A 14,580-nucleotide genomic window follows, 5' to 3' on the forward strand; every position below is an offset into this window, starting at 1 on the left:
ACAATTTTGAAAATTGAACATATCGCAATAGCAGAATTATGGTTGCCAGAGGCAGGGAACGGTAACAGGAGCAGGGAGATTAAAGTGAGGATGGTTAACAGATACAAAACTATAGTTAGAACAAATAAGATCTAGTATTCTGTAGCACAATAGGGTGATAATAATTTACTGCATTTTAAAAATAACTAAAATAATGGAATTAGAACGTTCCCAAAACAAAAAAAAAATAGATAAATCCATGAGGTAATAGACAAATGCATGAGGTAAATCAATAAACTTGATTTGATGATTACATATTGTATACCTGCACCAAAATATCACATATACCTATAAATATATACAACTATTATGCACCCATAATTTAAAATTAAAAACGTAAAATTTCTTTAAAAAGGTATAGGCCAGAAGGCCTCAATATGTCGATCTTGCCCTAGCTGGATCCCACACTTAGATCTACTAATGACAGCAGCATATTTAACCTTTAAGCATCCCGTCATAGAATAATCCCAACATTATGAAATCACTAGATTTTATTCTTGGCCAGAACGGCAAGTACCATGAGTAATGGAATCCCATTCATAATTGTTTTTATTCCTCATAGAAGGCCATAGTGAGGACATTGAAATCAGTCTGAGTACTTGACTTCTGCTTAACTAAATTATTTAGGAATGGGTTCAAGATAGAACCATAGGGGAAAACTACGGGATTCATCCTGTTAATCTCCTTCAAAAATACCATGTGTCATTTTGACACACTTGACCCCATTAGACATCTTCATAAATTGCCGCATAGTGCCTCACACTTCAGGTGAATGTATACTTGCTCAGGAGTAGGTGCTACGTAATTGCTTTGACAATAAACGAATCGGTGATGCAAAGAACACACTTTGCAGGTGACTTATAACTTTCAAAGACCTTTCACTATAAATGTATGGGAATTCCATCTAAGTTAGCTATAAAGCAAAGAATATTCTTTCCATAAATGCCACCATAAAATGGAAACATAAAATTATGACTCAAGATTAGCATTCTTTTTGGCAAGACAGGGACTGTAGATAGGGGAATGATGTACTTGCAAGGCACTGCATTTACTAAGGTTACCCCTCTAATATTTTCGAGATCCCTAAGTACTTTCAACAAATGTAGCATGATCATCTGCTGCTGCTTCCTACTCCTTCCTTAAACTATATAATTCCACATATGAAATTATGTGAAATATAATTTCACATTATATTTCTCCCATAACTGAGGCTCCTCTGTTATAAGTACTCCCCATAACTGAGGCTCATCCTGTCTTCCAAACTGACACTCCTGGGACTTTGCTTCCTCCCTTCCTCACGTGTTTGAAAATTAATAATGCCTAAGACCCTAGTGGTACAACTCACGGACAAGTAGAACAAACTACAGGGTAAAGTCCAACTTAAAAACCTAGTTTTTCTTGTATTTCCAATGTTTGAGCAAGAAATTTTATCAGCAATGTAATGTTGAAGTTATATAAAATAAGACAAATAGAACCAGAGTCACTTAGATTCAAAGCTCACATTTAAATATTAAATAGTCAAGTGCTATCCTAGACACTTAAATGATGTTTTCCTTGGTCCAAACCCTTACTGTGTGGCTTTGAGCAACTTTTAATCCCCACTGCAATAGGAATCTAACTTTATAGTAAGATGGGCTATTATTTGAGGACAGAGAAAAAGAACCATGTCTCTAACAAATTAAAAAGGGACAGTTCTCAAGGGAAATGAAATCTGGGGCTCAGTTCCTTAAGGCTTTTACTGTCTTAACAAACTGCCTTCCCCCATATCAAGTTCACTATTAGATGTTCAAACACAGCTGTACCTAAAAGTGTTCCATGGTCTATTACTTTTCCTAAGGCTTTGTAGAAACTTTTTCATCTGTACTTGCAGTTATAAGAATACCTTTTTACCAGGAGCAAACGTTACCACTCACTTTTTCCAGACACTAAACCCACGTTTTCCAGACACTAAAACCCTCTCATTCACCAGTCTTACATCTACTAATATTTCCTACTGATTGCTTGTTACAAGAATAACCAGCCATACCAGGCAGATCCCTACTCGCAGGAAAGAGATATACATGTGTAAGGAGACGTGAATTTGCTCAGGGCATGTTGCATGTTCCAGCCTTCATGGCATCATCATTGTGGACAACATCCACTCATGACAGACCCCTCCTTCCTATCTCTGGTCTTTGTCTTCCCCAGGGTAGTAGCTTTTATCAACACAAATTGTTTCCACCAAATCCTAAAAGTCTAAAGTAAAAACAACCTAGATATGAGCCCAGCTCTGCTACTTACTGACGATGTGATCTTAAGTAAGTTATTTAAATTCTTTGAACCTCAGGTTCCATATCTATAAAGATGAGGATCATGAAACGACAGCTCTCAGGGGGCTATTAGGAAGATTAAATGAGATTATGGTAAAGCACTCTACCAAAAAGTGAGAGGTAGAATGGAGCAGACTTTGACTAACTCAAAATAATGGCACAGATCTCAGGCCTGTGAAAGCAATCCTACCTTGCCGATGATATGAGCAGAAGCAAAAACTGGGAATAAAGTAAAATGAAGGGAGGAATTAGAGGGGAAATGCTTAAATTAGGTAGTGGAAGGAGGAATGCAATCAAATATTGTAGGATGGAAGGTGATGGTAACATACAGTCTCAGAAGCTTACCAAGTACTAATATTCTGCCATCCAAATGCTTTAATGAAGTGGTTAACATTTAATTTATATTTTACACAGTATGTTTTCCTCATATTTGCGGCCAAATTTCAGCAGAAGGGTTTTGTTATTAAGTAATACTTCTTGTCCTCTTTTGTTCTGCCACCCATATAAACATCTTTCATATCAGATTTTATTCCAAGGATTTTTCAAGAAACCATTCGGTTCAAACATTTTTGTGACCTCTGTTCTTCAGGCACTAGACACACAAAGATGAAGGCCTGGTGAATTTAGGTGCACCAATCATTACTTTAAATACGCCTCTTAATCTCAACCAACCATAGAAGGCAAAAGAGGAAGAAAGATTAAAAGCTCTACCCAAACACTAACAGTGGTTGCTTCTAAGTGACATTTTTCTGCCACATTATACTTCTGTATGCTCCAAATTTTCTACAATAATCTGGTTTGGTTTAAATATGAACACAAAAGAGTATATCCTTGTAATGGGGACAAAAATAGGAAGATAAATAAGACCTAGTATTTGCTAGCACAACAGGGTGACTATAGTAAAAAATAATTTAATTATAAATTTTCAAATAACTAAAAGAGTGTAATTGTACTGTTAGAAACACAAAGGATAAATGCTTTTGGTGACAGCTACCCTATTTACTCTGATGTAATAGCACTGTATGCCTATGTCAAAATATCTCATGTAACCCATAAATATATACACCTAGGTACCCACACAAATTAAAAATTAAAAAACAAGAATATATCCTTGAAGTTGGGAACTTTTACTTGCTACTAGATGGCACAATGAGACTCTGCTTGTGTACTAATCATTTTTACTTTAAAACGACTTTTAATACAGAGTTTATACTTCAGATATAATTTAATGCAACATCTGCTTTCTAAAGATACAAAATTCGAGGTGGTAGGATCGCTTGAGCCCAGGAGGCAGAGGTGGAGGTTGCAGGGAGCAGAGATCGCGCCACTGTACTCCAGCCTGGGCAACAGGGCAAGACCCTGTCTCAAAAAAAAAAAAAAAAATGCAAAAATTAAGAGTCACAGTTGAAATGATTTGTTTAAGATCATACAAATAGTAACAGCTTCAGGACTAAAGCCAATGTTCTTGATTTCTAACTCAGAGCTCCTTCCACTATGACACTGTTGGAATCATGCTTCTCTAAAGTTCACCACCAACTGCGGAGCATCTGCGGTATATGAGGTGCTACCGGAATACAAAGATGGCTAAGAAAGTGCTATTCCCTGGACTTATGGGAGGCAGTTTAAAAAAAAAAAGAAGGCCGGGCGTGGTGGCTCACGCCTGTAATCCTAACACTTTGGGAAGCCGAGGCGGGCAGATTACCTGAGGTCAGGAGTTTGAGACCAGGCTGGCCAACATGGTGAAACCCTGTCTCTACTAAAAATATAAAATTAGCCCGGCGTGTTGGCGCATGCCTGTAATCCCTGCTACTCGGGAGGCTGAGGCAGGAGAATGGATTGAATGGGGGAGGCGGAGGTTGCGGTGAACCGAGATCGCGCCATTGCACTCCAGCGTGGGCAACAGGAGCGAAACTCCGTCTCAAAACGAAAGAAAGCAAGAGAGCAAGAAAGCAAGAAAAGAAAGAAAAGAGAGAGGGAGGGAGGGAGGGAAGGAAGGAAGGAAGGAAGGAAGGAAGGAAGGAAGGAAGGCAGGCAGGCAGGCAGGCAGGCAAAGCCAGGCGCAGTGGCTCATGCCTGTAATCCCAGCACTTTGGGAGGCCAAGGCGGGCAGATTACCTGAGGTCAGGAGTTCGAGACCAGCCTGGCCAACATGGTGAAACCCGGTCTCTACTAAAAATACAAAAATTAGCCGGGCGTGGTGGCCTATGCTTGTTAATCCCAGCTACTTGGGAGGCTGAGGCAGGAGAATCGCTTGAACCCAAGAGGCGGAGGTTGCAGTGAGCCGAAATCGAGCCACTGCAGTCACTCCAGCCTGGGCGACAGAGCGAGACTCCGTTTCAAAAAATAAAAATACAAAATAAAAGAGAAATTGACATGAGTTCTGCTTTCACTATAAAAAAAACTTTAGTACCTACAGGTGAAACTTAGCTTTTGATTTTTTCCCCTCCTTGGAAGGAGTCTGCATTTAGTCAGCTAACATAGTACCACTCACAAGCTAAAGATCTTCCGTAATTTGGAAGGGAGGCAGTAGGGGAATGAGAGTTATAATAAGTTAGCTAATAACCAACTATTCTTTAAAGCTTAACGGTGAACTTAACTGCAATTACGCATTTCATTGACCTTCTCTAGTGTAATACCAGCCCCTGTCCCTTAGAAAAGAGGAAAATACACTTGTTTTTATTTCTAGTGGTTCTAAGAACTTGTGATTTGGCTCCAGATTCCTACATGAAAACACTGCATATATTCACCTCCTTCTCTTTTCACCGCATTCGAGTTTTTCTGTCTGCCACACAAAATGATAGGGCCAGGTCTACCAAAGCCCAAATACAGCGGCATCACCCTGCTTCCTTCCAGGGGATCTTCCTATTGAAAGGGCTCTGCCACACAGTGCCTCAAATGTCCAGGATAGGGTTTTCTTCCCTCCAACTTCTATCTATTCTTGCCATAAGGACAGCACTACCAAAGCGGGCTCCTCCTCTCAGTTAACAGAACTGTGACTGCCTGCGAGGCTCATTCTGAGAAAGGGACAAGGGAAAGGGACCAGGGCGATAAGTGAGGGTCCCAGCTTGAGGGCTGGAGTGGGCACCAGACTCCCACCAACGACTAAACCAGAGAAAGTAAAGAAACTGGCCTTCCCTGCACCCAAAAATAAAACATCACATCACTTAAAAAATGGAAACATTCGCAACATTTTCTAAAACAAAACCACTCACCTGCAAAGGGGCTACCAGCAGCAGCAGCAGCCGCTCCTCCGAGCCACCGAACAGCCAGCGCCTCCTAGGACTCATCACTGCCGCCGGCATCGACGCTCTTTTCTAACCCCCGAACCAGACGTGGGCAGGTCCTAGGGCTCTGCCTATTGGAAAGTCGAACTGTCACTCTTCCACGGTCCCTGCCTACTCCCGGGACCGGAGAGGTCTCTTCCGTTTACCAAATCCCAGGAGTAAGAAGTGGGGTTCTGATTGGTTCGCTACAGAGACGAGCACATACCTGAACCAGTAAGGAGTTGGCTTCGACGCCGACGGGCGGGCTTGTGCCTAGGGAAGTAGAACAGCAAACCCTGCAGCGTCGCTGGTGCAAAACCTTGGGTCCGGGGATTGACTTGGCGGTTTGAGGTTCTAGAAAGCGTTTAAAGTGTTAGGAGAAACGCCTGCGGGTGAAGACAGGTGTCAGCGGACTCTTGGAAGAGAGGAAGTGATGTTTCTTTTACTTATGGGAAATTTAGGGATTGAAACCTGAAGACGAAGCCGGGCTATCCTCCCAGAAGAATCTCCTTTCGCACAAATTCTCGTAGGTGAAAGTCTTATGTGGTGATTAAAACAAATGCCTTTGAAGTGCTCGATTTATAGGCAGTAACGTATCCTTACTTTCTCTTACCGCTTTTATAGGGATTTCCGTTAGGCAGTTTGCTGACAGTATTTTAGGTGGGGAAGAAAAGTCATGAATGGAATTCCCTAAAAGCTTATTGCACAGAGGAAGGGAGGCTGGAGTGGAATGAGAGAATGACAAATTCGGAGGCGACAATAACTGAACAAGAGAAATCTATGAAAACACCGGAAGTCTGGCACGAGGCCTTAAAAGCTTCTAAGCAGGCTTGAACTACCAACGAGGTTTTGAAGCATATGTGTTAGAACTTTCGGGTGGGCGGGAAAGATAAGGAATATTATGTTTGCCGGACCACTTGGGAGATTCCCTTCTTAACTTAGAAGCTATCCTGCGTAGTGGTTCGTGTCCTCCTGTGAGTTTTTCCTGTTTCATCCCCATAACAAATGCATTAGGTTTGTGACAGGCAAGCAAGTCCTCAGAATAATTATACATACATTTGAAAAGATAATCTTTCAACATTTGAAATTCTGTGACACACTCTGTATTGAACTTATTAAGATCTAATTGTAGCCAGTTCTGTATCTCATTTACCGATCTTAGAGCGTGACAGTTCCTCCTGGGATATCAAAGAACAGAACTTTACTTCCGGGACGGCACTAATCCAAGGCTTGACAGGTCCCAGCAGGTGATAGGTCCCATCTAGTGATAGTTAGAATTTAACTTGCACAAGATTAACTAGAGTTCAGGCCAGAACAGCTGGAAGAGGCAGTTTCCAAATCTTATACATTTGCCCTCTTGCTCTTTTCTCAATATCAGATGAGGACAAAGTAAGGAGAAAGCTTTTCTTCTACAGTGTAATAAAGCTCCTACTCGAGTGCCCACCATCCATACTCTGGAGGCTAAAAACAGTCATTCCCAAGTGGCAGTCTTGTAGCATTTGGCATTTAGGGATACTTAGTCTGGACTTAAGGGCGCCTACTCACTGGATTTAAGTTTACTGTTGTTATGGATACCCATGGAATGCTAACTTGTCACATAAAACCTTAATATCACTTGCCTTTTAGAATCATTCGCAAGAGTATGTGGCTTATGAATAACTCATTTTGATATAAGATGGAAGCAATTGTATCAGTGATTCTGTCTAGAAGGAATTAAAAAGCAAATTTTCATCAGGAGCAAGCATGTTCTTTGTAAGACAAATGTGCACAGAGGCTAACAGAATTTCAGGAGTTACTTTTGCCCTATGGCAGTATTGTTCTCCATACTTAATTATGTTACAGTATCATATCCTGAACCCTGTGTCCTGCTCTATTCGATGAGCTGTCTCCCTTATGAATTTTTAAATAATGAGGTCGTTGTTCACAAAAATGATCATAAATCCATTTAAGGCAAAGATGAACTCCAAAGAATATTAGACTTGTGCAAACTTAGTACTTGACAGGGCTTTGGAAATTAAACTCTAGCTCCTTGTTGTACAGATAAAGAAACTGAAGCTTAAGTGACATGCTCGGAATTACTTGATTGGGGACAAACCTTGGGCTAGGACCCAAGGTGCTAATTCATTTAATTCTGGGAAAATGCTTCCTCGTCCTGCTGCCTCCTCTTTGCCCCAAAAGCAATGTATTTTTTTAAATTAAGATTAATTTTAAGATTCACTTCCATTGAAGACCAACCATGAGGACTTCAATTCTGATATAACAAGTGATATAGATACTGTGAAAATAATTCAGTGTCATCAAACAACTTTTGATGTAGTCTTACTTTTATCCAAACAAGAAATGAAAAGCAATAAATTATTATAGCTATGTTGTCTCTTTGTCTTCCTGTTAGAAGTGTATATCAAAAAGTCAATATTAACCCATATGATACTTTGAGTTTTAGTAGAAAATTGTCTTCCTTGTGACCTGAATAAACTATTATTTTATTGATAGCATACATACCTGGTCAAAATAATTTCACAGTTATGTGCACAGAGCCTGTAGCCTTTTCCATATATGGCTGAATTGGTCCACTATGCATCAAAACATCATCCATGGACCTAGACTATTCTCCCTTTTACTAGCCTAGCAGAACCATTGGCTCCCTCCTTCCAGCAAACTCCAGAGTTAGCTAGTTCTATATCCCATGTACAGGAGTGTCTCCTTCTCTTCACATGATCAGGACACACCATGAGTTGGTTATTTGCTGCCAGTATTTAGTCTCCAACTGTACCCTACTTACTTCAGGGTCAGATTAAAATTTACCACTCGTAATCTAGTATAATAAACTTATGTGTGGTCCCCATCATTGACCTCCTAAGTACAAGACTCCCTTTTCTGAAACTAAAAACTGGAAAGGCTCTTATGGATCAGCCATCCAGGCCTCTCAGAAGGGACCTTAAAGTCTGCCCTTTTCTCTCAAAAGTTAAAACTTAGAATCCTCATCTTCCTCACAGAGTAGGGTGAAGAATCATGGAGGCAGTTTTGGAATAGCTTTGAAGCACCTTGTGTCTGCCACCTTCCAGCGCTGGGAACTTAGGGGCTTAATTGGACTTATAGTTCCATGTGGCTGGGGAAGCCTCACAATCATATTTAACTCTAGAGTCTGCCGGAAGGAGGGAGCCAATGGTTCCGCTAGGCTAGCAAAATGCAGAATAGCCTAGGCAAATTGCTTGACCTCAGCCTCAGTGTCTTTATCTGTTAAATAGAGATAATACCCAAATCGCCAATGTGAAAATTAAATGGGATAATGTGGTGTGTGCCTGGCACATGGAAAGCATCTCATAAATGGTAGTTGTTATCCTTTGCAATTATGGTAATGATAAATGTAAAGCATTTTGACTACTTACAAGTATTCTTATTCAAATAACTTAGTAAAGTCTTGGCATTGCGCTTGCCTCTTTTTCCTACTCTCCACTCAAGTGGAGACCTGGACTCTTGCAGAGGACATGAGATTGGGATTTCCCCAGCTATCTTGTGGCTACCCAGAGAGGTAATGGGCAGGAAGTGAATGCCAGAGAGGGTACAGACCTAGTAGCAGAGCCAGGAACCTCTGGTATTGGGAAGCCTGAACTATGTGAAATTCCCTTACAGTAAGACTAAACATTGAGTAAGCACCTTGGCATAGGAAAAGAGCCAGGTTGATTTTTTTCCCCACTACTTTCAGATCTGGGACAAGGGTAGGGGAAAAACATAGAAACATGAGGAATCAAGAGGTGCTTTCCTCTTTTACAAATTCTCTACTCCACTAAGTAAAAACCCATGTTTCTTTAAATGCTCGTTGCTTATATTGTGGTAAACACAAATTGTGCCCTGTAGAGTTTTTTCTTAAAGCTTACATTTATTAATTATAAATTTATGTTTTAAAATGTTTATCGTGTAAGGTTTAGAAAAGAAAAAAACTTAAAATGCCTATAATCCTACCCTCCAGAATTTATTTTTAACATTTTTGTGTATCCTATTTCTTCCCATAAACCAATTACTTAAAAAAAACTGGAATCTTATATATATACTGTTTTGTGGCAATCTTTTTTACTTAATTTGTTATGAACATACAAACACTGTCATTTAATATTTTTCTTCAGTGTATAATTCCATTACATGAATGTTCATCCAGGTGGTATGTCTCACAGTCCAACCAATTTTCTACTCTTGGGCATTGAACTTGTTTCAGTTTCTTAAAAAGATTCAGTGATTTAAATGAGCTGCTGCTTTCTCTAAATGATGGTGCTCTGGGAATGTCTACTGAACCAATGGCAATGCCTGCTGGCTCCAGCCTTTCTTCATGGAGACTGATAAAGTGGCCAGGAATTCTTTTCTCTATACTCTGATATTACAGAGCTAAGAAAGGTGAAGACAGTAGCCTGATAACTACTGAAGGGTTTCCTCTTACCCTCTGTCTCCACAGGGTTTTCTATTCTTTAACCTGAAGAAAAGGTGTTTAGCTGAGGAGCCAAGGTGGGGAGGTGATATGGAGGGAATGGTGGATGGAAATCAGAGTTTGTATTAGTCCATTTTCACGCTGCTGATAAAGACAATTTACAAAAGAAAGAGGTTTAATTGGATTTTCAGTTCCATGTGACTGGAGAAGCCTCACAATCATGATGGAAAGCAAGGAGGAGCAAGTCACGTCTTACATGGATGGCGGCAGGCAAAGAGAGAATGAGAATCAAATGAAAGAGGTTTCTCCTTATGAAACTATCAGATCTCATGAACGTATTCACTACCATGAGAACGGTATGGGGGAAACTGCTGCCATAATTCAATGATCTCCCACCAGGTCCCTCCTACAACAGTGGGAATTATGGGGGATATAATTCAGGATGAGATTTGGGTGGGGACACAGCCAAACTATCAGAGCTCCATCAGCAAATCCTCACAAAACTCCTGGCATATATGTCCCCACTTTCAGATGACGAAAGTAAGACTGGGAGAGATAATTTGCCTAAGACTGCACAGCTAGTTACACAACTGGGGTTTGACACCTAGCCTTGGTTCTAAGCTCTTCCCACCATGCACTGCTCCTAAAAACTTATGGAGATAACTTCATTCTTCTTTTCTTTGGAGCATTTGTTGTCAGTCATCTAAGATGTATTTATCTGCTCCCTAAAAATAAAGATTAAAAAACCCCTCCTGACTGTCCAGGAGTTTCTTCTGCCTATGGGCTTCCCCAGTTAGCTAGCTCTTGGGTAAAAGACCATATCCTCATTCTTTGATGAAGACTCAGATAACATAGCTTTTCCCCTACATACTTGCTTATTTTCTTAAATAAGTGACCTCACCGTATATGTTGGAAGGTCAAACTCATAAAAAGAAGTCTTTATAAACCCTGCATCAACTTAAGAACATTACACACACATTTGTTTCCTTAGCTTTGGGGATTTATGAAATATTTTCTATATAGCAATAAGCCTATTTTTCTCATATGGTTTATACACTGCTTCTGACGTAAATTCTAGAATTGTTGACACCCATGAAGGATCATTGAAATGGGTGTGTAACCTCATAATATAACACATAGAAGGCAGTGACACTTACGTGAAAGTGTAATTTCTAGAATGTCTCATTAAAGCCTCTTTACACAATGTAATCAAAATCAGTATCAATCAAGGTATATGTTTTAAATATTTTTTCCATCCTCCTCATCCTATTCACGCACACCACACCCCTACACCCTACCAACACCTTAACCCAAGCTACCATCACCTCTTGCCAGCATTTTCTCAGTAGGCTCCTAACAAGTCTTTCTGAATCTGCTTTTACTGTCTTCTAGGCAGCCAGGGGTGGGTGATATGGTAGAATACCTTAGTGATTGTGTCACAGGTCACCCCCTACCACTCCCTAGCTTAGAACAGTGGCTTCCCATTGCTCTTTATAGCGACCCTTCCTTCTCCTTATGATCATTTGGCCTTCACACATGTGTTTTCCCTACCTAGAATGCTATATCCTTCCCCTCCCTCTCTTCTTCCTCCCCTCCCAACTCCCTGCCCCTTAGTTTAATGATTCCTATTCATCTTTGACAATTGAGTGGTCGTTTCCCTAGAAAAACTTGATCCTACCTGGATTATATCTCCTAGGTTAATTACATGTTTTCAAGGCACCATGCACTTCTTTATAGAACTTTACACAAATGTACTTACACTGTATATGATCTGTCTCTCCATTGGTCTTCAAGCTCCCTAAGCATATGGGCCCTGTTGCTTTGGTTTACCACTTGTCCACAATGTCTGGCATTAGGTGCTTAATTAATATATATTAATAAATGAATGCATCAGAAAAGGAATAGATTAAATTTCCTGTCTTTTTTTTTTTTTTTTTTTGGCTAAATAGTACTTACGTATAGATTCACACAAATAAATAAGTACATGTCTTTTTAAAAATGTTTATGCCTTTAGACCCTAGGAGTTTACAATAAAATGTGATATGTATATATAAACTTACAAGAATAATGTTAAATTTTATGTGTGGACTGAAAATGTTAGCTCTGAAAGAAACAGAAATCATATAGCTCAACTCCCTTATTTTATAGTTGAGAAAATAGAGGCTCAAAGTAGACGAAAGAATTGCTTAAGTACAAAAGCAGTTAAGGCACAGAATGAGAATCGAAGTTTCTTATGTATAGGGTAAAATCAACCTTCTTGATTGTTTTCTCTTGTTTTCTTCCAGAGAAAAACAAATGTAACATGCAACTGGGAGGCCTTCCTAGGGCAGTGAAAGGCTGGTCCTAGCAGATAAGGTTACAGGGGCTGCACTAGGTAGAGAAAGGCATATGATTACTTAGTCAAAACAAGTGCCAGGCCACAGATGCTAGTCAGCTGAGATGACATGAAGCCTAAGGGGTCTGAAAAATACAGAGGGAAAAAATTTTTACGAAATCTAAAACAATATGAAAATCACAACAGAGAATAAAAGGCAAGCTATTTAAAGATGAAATCATCTTAAGCTTCTAAACTAAGCCCTTCTATGTAAAATACTTTTTCTTTGGGTGTAAGCATTTTGGAGGCTACCTGAGATTCTAAGGGTCACCCTTTTTAAAAATGTTCTCTAATGGCTTTGAGAGCTGCTGTTTCCATAGCAACTTCTAGTTGTTATTTTATGTCTAGAGAGAGGCAACTTTTTTCCTAAAGATCTATGATTCCAACAGGAGTGAGATAAAGTTCTTTATGTTTCCCATTTAAGTACTCACAGAATCCTTATAAAATCAATGCAAGAAATAGCTTGACTGGCTTCCTTTATTAGTAACTTTTGAAATGAGGAATAAAGAGAGTAAATAATTCATTTCTTGTTTATATCATCGTCAGTACCAACCACTAAATTCCAGTCTCTGCCAGGTGAGTGTCCTAACTAGTTTCTGATGTTGTCACTCTGTGAGGTATCAGATAAGAGGAATAGGTAAATTGCTGTCTGCAACCAGAGGCTGTAAAAATCAGATAGGGAAGAAAAATCACTCTCATGTGATGTTCTGTTTACTAAGTTACGATTTATAAAGTGAGTAATGGCAAAGGCTTCAAAGCTTGATGATTAGAAGTAAGATGATGTTCAGATTGTTAGGGTCCTGGATCACTCTATCACAGCCGAAACAAAGAAAGAACTGCAATGCCAAATGACATACATGTCTTCACCATCAGAATACCAACAAGTATATAAAGGCCTGACATTGATATATTGCTAGAGTTTCCCTTCTGTAGATAATTGTTTTTATGCACAGCAGGAAAGGACCTGTGTTCTTAGCTCCTAACCCAGCTATATTAGGTAAAACAAGAATAAACCAACCTCTAACAAAATATTACGGAAAATGCTTTCATTTCTTTTCTTCTGAAAAAAGGTAAATATAGCATATATACGTATTTTTCTCTTTTCCTAAACTCATCTATTTCCTTATGCTTTGCTGTGTCTCTGCCCTCTCTAAAAATGGGAGACAAAGGAGAGAAAAAGGATGAGGAAGAATAATAAGTAAAATCTTCAGAAGTGTACAGGATCTGGTCTCAACCAGCAAATCAATAAGTAACCAATTATTCATTGAATTCCTCCTAATGTTTAAGAACTTGTGTTAGGAATTTTGAAGGAAATGAATTAATATTTTTAGTGCCTACTATAAACAAGTCACAGTGCCAAGTACAAGAGATATGTAAATAAATTAAACATCCTCCTTGTCCTCAAGGAGCGTGGTCCAGTAGGGGAAAGACTAACTCAAGAGTTACAGTCCAACAAATACAAGCGCAAGTAGAATGATTAAGGGCTCAGAGTATTTTGGGGTGGAAAGGGAGTGCTTAAGTGCAGGGATGTAATAAGTTTAGATACTTGATGGAAGAGGTGAATTCTGAGCAATGTTTAAATATGCACAGAATTCCAGTCAGAATTGCGTAGTAGGTTTTCCACAGTAAACGTTCAGCAGTATTAAATAACATAAAAAGAAAATGCCTAAAATATATTCTAGGGTTCGAAAACAATATAAACATTTCTGTGAACCAAAAACAGAATAGAAACACAGAGCCAAAGCCCTGATGTGCTCTGAGACCAGAGGCTGCTGTAGAGGATGCTATTTCCACTCCTCCCAGGTAGCACAGTCTAGCATGTACTATACTAGAAGGTGGTTGCTTAAGGGATGGGGCTTCCTGTTTTGAAAGAGGTTGGAGATCCTGAACTGCTGCCATTGCTGCCTGGGGCAATGGCATATCTCAACCAGCAACAGAAGAAGAACTCAAGGACATTAGACACAGTCTTTCCACTGGAAACTGGCGTGGAAGAAACAGTGGAGCAACTGAAGATACAGGAGACGAAGTGCTGGAAACCTGGTGGGGTCAGAGGAGCAGGGAAAGCACCCTCTTTGAGTTCATTCTTCTAAAGTGGACCTTGCTGGGACCACATTTTTAAAGAAATATGTTGACATAGGTATAAAGACTCTGATAATAGAAATTAGAGGGAGTGGT

The 14,580-nt window shown here is 39.7% G+C and overlaps 1 protein-coding gene and 1 long non-coding RNA gene across 3 annotated transcripts in view; one reads left to right on the forward strand and one right to left on the reverse strand.

Moving 5' to 3' along the window:
- The window catches only part of BPGM (bisphosphoglycerate mutase), a 32,939-nt gene extending 27,231 nt beyond the window's left edge, over positions 1-5,708 (reverse strand). Inside the window, exons 1-2 of one of the 2 annotated variants that reach the window (XM_033194691.1) lie at positions 5,561-5,698; positions 5,021-5,130 (exon numbers count right to left, since the gene is read on the reverse strand). The gene's annotated coding sequence lies outside the window, so the exon portion shown is untranslated. Of the gene's footprint in view, positions 1-5,020; positions 5,131-5,560 lie in introns of both variants that reach the window. The other variant, XM_033194690.1, reaches the window with a different exon arrangement.
- Positions 5,709-5,713: 5 nt separating this feature from the next.
- Positions 5,714-7,976, forward strand: LOC117073600. The gene is made up of 2 exons (XR_004433289.1): positions 5,714-6,137; positions 6,236-7,976. It is a non-coding gene; the product is annotated as an uncharacterized LOC117073600 (long non-coding RNA).
- Positions 7,977-14,580: the final 6,604 nt, after the last annotated feature.

This window comes from Trachypithecus francoisi, unplaced genomic scaffold, assembly GCF_009764315.1.
Source record: "Trachypithecus francoisi isolate TF-2019V2 unplaced genomic scaffold, Tfra_2.0 Lachesis_group4, whole genome shotgun sequence".
Lineage (NCBI taxonomy): Eukaryota > Metazoa > Chordata > Mammalia > Primates > Cercopithecidae > Trachypithecus > Trachypithecus francoisi.